This window comes from Montipora foliosa, chromosome 1 (assembly GCF_036669935.1).
Source record: "Montipora foliosa isolate CH-2021 chromosome 1, ASM3666993v2, whole genome shotgun sequence".
Taxonomy (NCBI): Eukaryota; Metazoa; Cnidaria; class Anthozoa; order Scleractinia; family Acroporidae; genus Montipora; species Montipora foliosa.
The window spans coordinates 47,362,925-47,372,627 of NC_090869.1; the positions used below are offsets into that span (position 1 = coordinate 47,362,925).

The following is a 9,703-nucleotide window of genomic DNA, read 5'->3' on the forward strand; positions in this document are numbered from 1 at the left end:
AGTGATTATGAAAACCCATTGTCACACCTTATAAAATTCAAAAAATAAAGTTATTATAATCATTCATGATGTTCCCCCATCCCACATTATGTTTCCTTAGGTCTATTGAAATTTCACGATATTGCTAAAATGTACACATTTATTTGTGCCTAATCGTCTTTGTGGCGATAAGCCATGTAATTTTTTCTATATTACTGGTTTCGGAGCAACATAATCATTCAACTCAGGATGCATCTTTGTAGTATTTATTTCTTCATGCTATAGCCAATGTAAGAAAATTCTGCCTATCTATTATTGGAAAATACTTTTGGAATGACTTCCTCTTTATAATCAAAACAGCACATCTAAAATCCTATTTTAAAAAAGCAATTTTTGAACACTATTTTGCTCAGTACTGATTTCCTTACCGATACTTGCTGGTATGTACTCCGGTATTATAAGTCTAAATATTGCAACTGAATGGGATATCCTGTTCTGTAGATTGAGTACTATTTAAAGTTAAGAATATAACATTATTCTTTCTCGGAGATTGTTGTTAATTTGAATGTATTCACATTATGGATTACATTCACAAATGTTTTACCTGGTTATGTCATTTTGGAATGTATTTATATATGAATCAGTGTCAATCTCCTTTTTAGTATAGTTAACTATATACCATTTATTTCTATTGGTGGTATAGTGTATATAATTACGTTATCTGTAATAATTTCGTTTTTTTTCCCTCGCCTGAAGCATTTTTGTACAAATGTAAATAATACTTTGCCTGAGATGAGTAGGTAAATTTTATACCAAGAAAACGTGTAAGTGCATTGTAAATAAATAAATAATAAATAATTTAACTGCGAATCAGTGTCAATCTCCATATTTTTGTGAAAAATTAGTATTTGATGTATCCACAATGACTGGATAGCATTGAGGGGACGTCCTATGACTGTTCTTCCAACAAACAACTAGCTCGAAGTTGCAGATTTCAATAGGACAATAGGCTCACTTTGCTGGTCGCTTGCGCGCGCCTTGCCACTTTTAAATTTAAACTGTTTAACTTAAGTTATTCCTCTGATATTTGTGTGTCGGCTGTTAAAGGCGATTCCCGTATCACGAAATATTTTCTAAGATTTGGCCACGAGAACGCATGAGATGCCGACTTGAGTCTCGTTCTCCGAGTTAGAATTACTTCTGCGCGTCATTTCATCAACTTGAAACTCTCGCAGCTTACGGCAATATGACAAAATGCAAATTGAAAAAAGCTTCAAATTTAATGCTTTTTCAGTGGCTTAATTTACAGACGTGAAAGTGTGCCATGTCAAAGACACAATAGGGCAGAGTGAGATGATATCATAACAAGATTTGGAGCCATTTTGTGGACAACACCGTGTCACACGAAACCTGCTGTGTTGAGCCTTGCCACTTTTAACACTTTTCCCTACCTTCCCAACCGCGAGAAAACCGCGGTAAATCTGCCATCGCCAAAAAAAGTTATTTTTCTCAAAAAATATTTAAAGTTAGGGGGAAAAAAATACATCATTTTAAAGCTAAGAAAATAAGCTTTCCAACAGCATATAACTTATTTACAGACAACTGAAACCTTTTATAAAAGCGAAAGTTGAACGAAAAAATTTAAGAAAAATAACAAAAAAAAAAGTTTTCCAGGCAAAAATTGGTCATTTTAGCGTTGATTACGAATTTTTGGCTGGAAAATAAAATTTTCTTCAATTTATCAGCTTTCTTGGCCGTAAATTTGACCGAAAACTGATGAGGCACGAATATTTTTGGATTTTTTTGAGATAATCGGATTAGCGATCAATGCGTAATGTGATAAGGTGATGACAAGGCAAATTTGCGACCCGTTGCTAACGGCAACGGAAGCGATCGCATTACGAATGATGAACATCTGTTTGCCAAAAACCACCCAAATAACCGATTTTTCGACGGAAAATTTATCCCAGAGGATAAAACTATTCACTGGACATGTAATAAAGGTAAATATGTGCGAGCGAAAGCGAAAACAAGCGAATATTTTGAGGAAAAACACAATTCTGTGAGATCACAGGACATGTGCTCGCAGACACGCAATTGCTTCGCTAAATAATTAAGAGTGAATGTCCCTAAAAATCAAAGAAAATTAAAAAAATGTGGCCACGGTCAAAAAATCGATTTCGCTCAGACTTTATCAGTTTGAAGTCCTAGGTAACTAACTAAAGGGAATCAAGTTAGTTTTTAGAAATATTTCATTTAACGGCAGAAAACCACGAAAATGGTTATCGCACCGGAAGCTCATATTTCACTCCGTGAGAATCCGAAATTTCACACTTTTCAGCTCCTTGCTACACGGACGTTTACATCGCTGTGGATCTTTCTCAACTTTAATTGCATATATTTACTCTTCCTTGGACAAGACATAGTGATTATTTTTATCTCTTGTTCTTTCCGAGCGAACTGAGCCCCGATTAATTAAAGACACTTTTCTTATCAGTTGAAAACTCAAAAATAATCCAAATCCAGCGCGGCAAAAAGCTGACCGGTAGTGTTTCAAATCTTCTGATATTTTAACCAAAGAGTGTCCAGTCATTGAGGTTTAGGTTTGTAGTTTCATTTATTTGGGATCTAGTAGCAGTTTTGAATGAACGCCGGTCAAAATTCGAGAAAATTACAATTCAGCGCCATTGAATTTACAACGTAAGCTGATGTAACACAATTCCCCCCATGCAAGGAAAAAACAACGACAACAAGAAAACGCCAGAGACATCACAAAACGGGTTTAAATTGTTTGACGCCTGTGAAACGTTAGAGAAATAGCACTTATCTTGACCATCCCGTGCAAGAGGAAAAAAGACAAGGAACACCAAACTTAAATCACACTCTAATCTACCCTGGCTCTCGCTTCGTTGTGTCACGCACGAACAAGTTGAACAACTTCGTTGCTAAAACAACAGTACAAACACGTAAAGTTATTGACTCCAAACCAGGTGATAGTTTAAAGTATCTGTGTTGTTGATGTGCGAAATTTTTCTTTAATAAGATTGGATTAGCCAGTTAACATGTTGATGAAATCAAACTGCCCTAAGAGACACAAATTTATCACGGAAGAGCAACTTAATTCATGCCTCCTAAACGTAAATATTGCATCGGTATCTAAATAAACAAAGCACTTATACCTCAATGACCAGAGTGTATTGCAGAGTGTGTCACGACATATTCAAAAGCGATTTTGTGTTCATTCTTTAGATTCTCGGTGGAATTTCGCTTGCATACCAACAAAGTACAACATGTAGTCAACCCAACTTCCGTCATACCGCTTTCCGGAACCTAAGGAGAAATGGGCCTATCTTGGCACGGTGTAGATATTTTCAGAAACTAGCTAACTTACACGTGCTGCTTACGAATATCTATCCCACTTGTCGAGCATCGTTATGTTTGGTTGAAGGTTAAATAGTTTAGAGTAACGTACGCAGTGTACAGAATTTGGCTCGGTTCCCGTGGGGTGGGGGCGGGTACTCCCAGAAAAATTGGGTGGAGGTGTGAAGCCCGCTTTCCAAAACCCGTACCCTACTTATGACCAAAACTTGTGATTTTCCCTACCCTATTTACGACCTGAGCAAAAATTCGATACCCTATTAATGACCGTTGCGGCTGGCACGGTTACCCTAAACATAATTTATGAAGGGCTTTTGATGATCTTATCGATAATGATGAAAACGTAGCTTGTTCTTAGAAAACATACTCAATTCAAGACTAAAGTTCCAAAACCATACCCTGTTTATGACCAAAATGGCCAAAATCGATACCCTATCTATGACCAAAACGGCTAAAAAGCCATGCCCTTTGGGGCGGCAGATACCTATATAGCCCATATAAGGGAGTACCCCCCTCCCCCCCGGGGCTCAGTCACTGTAAGGTTCTATGGAAAGCTCACCTCACCTCACCTCACCTATTACCTACTAAATAATCGCATAAATGTAAACAGCTGATTTAATTCTCTCGGTTTTACGAGGCACAGCTGCATTCGTCCACAAGCTGCGACAAACGACTGATATACGGATTCTTTCGTCTTTGCGTTATATCGGAGACATCCAAGCCCAGTTCAATGCAAATGCTACGCAACATGTCCACACTTGGCGACGTCGGTTTCTTCTTGCACGCTTGCATGAGTTCACAGATATTGTAGCCTGACGAGGATACAATTGGGTGCTGAAGAGAAACCTCCCTCATCACACGCGCACAGATTTCCGAATGGGTCGTCTGCGCCATCGCTGCCCTGTTATCTTCTCCTGGGACCTCGTCGTCTGAATCTCCACGGTTCACTGTACTGGGAGCCAGCCTTTTCTTTGCTGCCAGTCTTGAGAAGAATCCAGTGATTTGCTTTCCTGTTAGAACTTGTTCTGGTTGAAACCGACGAACTCCCAACCCGTCCCTTGCAGATCTCATTAATTTTGAGACCTCACTCGGATCTGCTTTCCGTCCACTTTGCTCGCCAATTTCAAATTGCTGTTTCAAAAATTCATTCTGTTTCTGCGTAAAACGAGCCTTCTTGGTGATTGTCTTTAGAGCCCATCCCATTGGAAGGGGAGTTAAGCATTGGCTCTGTTCTTCACATTGTAACTGTACAGTGGGAATCCTACTACCTTCATCTATTAGCTTTGAAGCGTAAACTCGTTTTGCCTTGTCATACAGTGTTTCCTGTTCAGGGAGTCGTTTGTGTTTACCCGTGTCCAGATGTGCTTGTAGCGATGTAAAATGGCTGTAGGCTTTTATACATCCTTCCTCGGGGCACGGGAAAAGTAGTGAAGCTTGATCATTTTCACTATCATCATCATCTTGGTCTTGACTGGTGGTTTCGTTGGTTGCTTCTGGATCCCGTTTAGATGATTTCTTTACATGCCTGTGTCTCACGCTCTTGAAATATGGCGTGGTCTGCGATGGGGGATCAAGCACTTCTAGAACTTCCGGGATCTGCAAAACGCCCTCAAATTGAGACCACGGTATCAACTTCCCTGGACCCACATTGAACGCTCTCCACGCACGTATTCCGCTCTCTTCATACTTGAAGTTGTTAAGCAGGCTAACACCCTCCCATTTGACTGGCGGAGTAATTGACGTATTAAGTGAGACGTAACTAGCTTTCGCACGAGACTCTGGACCAGACTCTATGGCAGTTTTCAGCTGCACAGCTGTTGTCACATCATGACCCTCGTTAACATATCTTCCTACATCTCCCTTAATAGTTGCTGCTTGACGGTCACAGACTCCTTTGCCGCCTTGAGGGTCGGAAAAGTCGTTCCGTTCTACAACCACCCCAGCGATGTCACCTGCTAGTTTAGCTGAAACGATTGTATACCTGCTGTGGTAACAGCTCGCATTATCTTGCTTGTAATAAGCTCTTTCTAATTGCGGCATTTCCTTCTTCAGTGAGGCGAGGCAGTCCTGCATTATAGATACCACGACGGCACTGTGTACAATTCTGAAAGACATGTACAAATGTTTGAGACTCAAAGTGCTCGCTTTCTTCCGACTTTCTGATTGCAACTGTAATATGCCATGGTAACCCACGCTTAGCAAACCAGTCCGACTGCGGCTCTCGAAATTTCCGTGGCATGTATTTCATCGCCCAATCCTGAACAAGGAACACATCAGATTTGCTCTTGATTTTAGCTAAAACAGAACATTTGGCTTGATCCTGGTGAACGGAGCGCAACTGATGGGATTTCCAGATCATGATGTTATTTGTTGCTTGCTTAATAGTGTGCAGCATGTCCTCCTTCTCCTCTTCATTGCAAAGTGCATGAGAACACTCACTTTCCAAGGTAGATAGGACTTCCTGCAACTGGCAGCACTGCGCGCATGACTCATTGTGTGGGTGATCGCAGCAGGCTTGAAAGTCTGAGTCTGTTGAATCACTTAGGGCGTAAGTCCTACAGTGATCGGCAATGCTCGACGACTCAACCACATGGACCTGAAACACACCAAAGACAACACAAAACGCAATTGTTGTTTTTACGTATACAATTTCAATTGCAACACTTTCTTGAATAAGTGACACCCCCGTCCCCCTCATTCTCCGAATTAAGCGTCCCTCGAATAAAACCCACGTTCCATTAGGTGTTTATATTTACTTCTGATACTAACTTTCAAATAAAATATAATAACAATAAAAATATAGTACAAATATCCAGCAAGATCACAGTATTTTTACTTTGGGAAAGTAGTTCACAAAACCTGCTGTGGATCATGTTTCTCCCATTTTCGTGAATTTCTTGTGCCAAACCTCATACTAAATTTTGTAACGAAATAAAATACCTTGTAGTCACTCTTAAGGTATTGCTTTGATGAGCGCAGCTGTTGCTTCATTTCTCTCGCCCAGACTTCCGTTTTACCACAGTCAACCAGTTTATCGACCAGTTTGTCCAAGTCATCAAATGCCTCGGTTCCTTGGGCGGAAAAGTTATCAAGTCCTTGTAAAGACTTCCTAACAGACGCTGAACACTCATCCAAAACTCTATGTAGTGTTCGCTTGCTCATGGGCTCAAAACCTCTTTCACTACAGTATTGTTGGTACTGTTGAACAATACGCTCAGGTATCATCATTCTGATCACGTTTGGGGTCTTAATAACCTCACCAGTTGATAGCTTCAAAAGCCTTTCGCCAAAAGGAACATCATGAAGAACATGCGGACTTGTGATGAACGAAATGAAATCTTCTAATTTTCCTTGGTCAACTTTCATCCTCCGGTATTCATGGCTTGGAATCGGTTCTGCTCTCCGTGTAGCAAGGTATGGTGTCGAGCTATGTTATAGCGGTAATTGGTGACTGTTGGGATAAACTCCTGCACCTCTTTGAAAGACAACTTGTCAGACAGGATTGAGAGTATTTGCCGTCGAGTACTCCAGTGCTGAGCGTTTAAGTAACTCTCGGCAAACGCTTCAAGAAGCTCCAGATCCTTCCGACTTTTCCCACCAGTTGTTCTTAGATAACCTTTGCGCTCACATAATTCATCCCACAAGCATTTTGAGTCTTTTGGAGCAAGGACATCCAGAACTGCTGAAACGCACTGCTTGGCTTTTCTCACATATCGACGCTTAGAACGGCTTTGTGCTTCATTCCACGGTACTGACAGTACGTGGCGCACTGGGCTGATGTCTCGAACCTGTAGAAAGCGGTTGAGCTGTTCCCTGGACTCGTCTTGAACGTCGGTTAAACTATCTTCACTTTCCTGTGAAGCCTCGTCTGGTACATAAAAACTCTCTCGTTTAGACTTGGCTTTACATTCAGTATCAGTGGCCGGAATGGAAAAAGAAATGTCTCTATCAGTTTCATGATGGACCTGAAGTGCGAAAAAGGAAAGAAAAGTTTGAATTCCATGTGCGACACTAGGGGGGCTGGTGGGTGGAGGCGGAGAAGGTACTTTTTTCTATTGTCTTAGATATTTATGTCTTTTTAGGGTCTGTTTACACAAAGAGAGGGTTCCTCGCCTAACCGAGTTACCCGAACAACTGAGCTACCCTGCATGGAAGAGCCAATTTTTCATACGTTCCGTTAGAAAACACATTGGAGCGTTTACATGCCAGACAGGGTGACCCGACTAGCCGAGGCGAGAAGACGGCTAAAGTAGCGTTATACTCCAAGGCAGCCTTCAACGTGAACTGCCTCTAGTAACTACGATCAATTAGTAGAGTGAAAAGTAATAGCCCAATACACTGAAAAGCAGCTGCTAGCGGAACGAATGATTAAAAATTTACACTTACTACCTGTTTGTCCGTCATCTGGTTTGTTGTGCTTAGCGGCCGCTATTTTTAGTTAATGAGATCTTCGTTTATTTTTATACTCTGATTTCACATTTCTATTTCTTATTTTAGCATTTTGCTTAGGGCTACATACTCACCAGGTTTAACTCGCTCAAACTATCTGCGATGTTAGCAACTTCTTCTGTCATATGTCCTGTCTCAGGTATCTGTTCTTTAAACACGCTGAGCATCTTTCTACATTTTACGCAAATTCCTTCCGGGAAAAAAAGGGCGAACGCTGTTAACACCACAGAAATTATCCCAAAGACGCGTAATTTTAGATGGAGCCGTACCAAATTTAACTGTAGCTATTTTTGGAAACATAAACAAATACAATTGCGAAAGGCTGATGGTACGATGAAGGATGAAAGGGGTGAGGGAAAAATAAAATGTGATATGTTTTGCTCTTAACGAACCTAACATTTTTCTTCCATCAATGGAAACTTTGGAAATCCAACAAAATGGAAATGGAAAATCCAACAAAATGCAAGGAGATTATTTTCCGTAAGAAAGGTTTCAGTCAGGACATCGCGTCAGTTAGTAATATACCGCAGTGCGCAGAGTTACCCATATTAGGTGTTCCAACAAAATTGTTAATACAGTGGTCACGTGCGCGCGAAGGTAATTAAGGCCAACGAGTCATTATTCGTATTAGGATCTTTACGTAAGGAAGGAATGTCCCAGGAGGAAGTAGATCACGTTTTTCACCCAATAGTTTTACCAAATTTTTCTTACGCTCTGTCGGTTTATGGTGCCTCAGATTCCGACCTTTTTGTAAAACAGAATTTCTTAGACCGGTGTATGAAAAGAAAGTGATACATATATACGTCCAAAAATGTAAATATCAGGGACTTGCTAGAGAAGGCGGACAGGACACTCTACAAAAAAAGATCGAATGTCCGTTCTTCCAGTTTTTACCTAAGGAAAAGAAAACGAGGTACAATCTTAGAAATACGTCAGTCTCTGTCCCTTGGATCCACACTGACAGATTTAAGAACGTTTTTAGTAACAGAATAATTTTTAAATATGATATGTAAATAGTTTCTAGAGTTTATATTTTTTCTTTCTTATTAATTGTAACTTAGGATATGTATTTTTATCTTAAGAAATAAAGATTATTATTATTATTATTTAATCGTACCCAAAGACTGGAGTTTTGCTTTATATCTGGTTAGACTGCTTTTATATCACAAGCCGGTACGTAATCCTTAACACAGCGCGAGCTGCTAACGGAATACGGGGTGTCTGACATTCGCAGGAATACGGGCTCCGATAAATGATGGCAATCAACTGGCTATTAGTTCATCAAACACTTCATCACTTACCTGAGCCCACAGGGACAAACTTAAGTTCCAATAACTTGATGGACTGGGACAAATTTATTCCTTTTTGCATTGTTGGTACTTTCCGAAGGTCCTTGCAGTGACCCGAAACAACTTCCGGTAGGCTACATAAACCACTTGGCCTTCGCCAACCTATGCCCAATTGCGCCCGATGAGCGGGACAGATGGTCATTTCCAAGAAGTTTGATGGCTTTTCAAAACACCCGCATCTTGCCAAGATAAGTTCCACTTCAGTTTCAACGCCGGAAAATTTCAAGGACTTTTTGTGTTTTTTGATCTCCTTATTACACTGGGTGAGTAGTATGATGGAAGTCGAAGAACTACTGCGTTCGTCCGCGCCACAAATTCCACCGGCGATATTGAAGAACGAACACGACATTTTTAATTTGTACTTCCCAGTAATAACCTTGATTTCATCCGAAGTAAGTGCGTTGTTTATTTAGATCAAGAAGTAACATTTACTTTCCGTGGGAACAATTACCCTATTGGCTTCCACGACGACATACACAGGGGCACCCAACGACCAATATGTTGTAAAATGTATTATTATACCCCAGTTAATGAAAATAAATGTTATT

At 40.3% G+C, this 9,703-nt stretch overlaps 2 pseudogenes; one reads left to right on the forward strand and one right to left on the reverse strand.

Moving 5' to 3' along the window:
- Window positions 1-3,987: 3,987 nt before the first annotated feature.
- LOC137970249 (uncharacterized) lies at window positions 3,988-6,723 on the reverse strand (annotated as a pseudogene).
- A 1,520-nt stretch (window positions 6,724-8,243) lies between these two features.
- Window positions 8,244-8,819, forward strand: LOC137970257 (uncharacterized; annotated as a pseudogene).
- Window positions 8,820-9,703: the final 884 nt, after the last annotated feature.